Below are 468 nucleotides of genomic sequence, written 5' to 3'. Positions count from 1 at the left end.
CAAAAGAAATTTGAACCAAAAAATTGAAAATGGGGGAAAACTCAAAATTCTGAAGTAAAATATTTTTTTTATTTAAGAGGGTCTGACATTTTCTTGGGAGAGCACTCCTCCTTTACTCTTTCTCGACCCACTCTCTCTCTTCTAAAACCGTCTCTCACAAAAAAAAAAGAAAACCAAAACCTTTCTCTCCAAAATCTCTCAAACCCTAAAACTTGAAATCTCCAAACTGATGGCAAAATCTTCCATGTCCAAGGAGGCTCTGGAAAAAAAGAAAGGAAAATGACCCATGGAAGAAATCTCACATTTTGAAACACAGAAAAAGAGAAAAGAAGATGAACTGACGTCAGTGGCTGTGAAGAAACAGAAAACATAAAAGAAGAAAGATAAAGGAAAATCTGTAAGAAAAGGTAAATCTTCATCTCTAAAGTTTAGAAATAAAGCCCATGAGGATAGGTTTAGAAAGATCGA

The sequence above is a fragment of the Theobroma umbraticum genome, unplaced genomic scaffold, assembly GCF_002168275.2.
Source record: "Theobroma umbraticum cultivar Fairchild unplaced genomic scaffold, ASM216827v3 scaffold_121.0, whole genome shotgun sequence".
NCBI lineage: Eukaryota > Viridiplantae > Streptophyta > Magnoliopsida > Malvales > Malvaceae > Theobroma > Theobroma umbraticum.
This window is presented reverse-complemented; position numbering follows the sequence as displayed.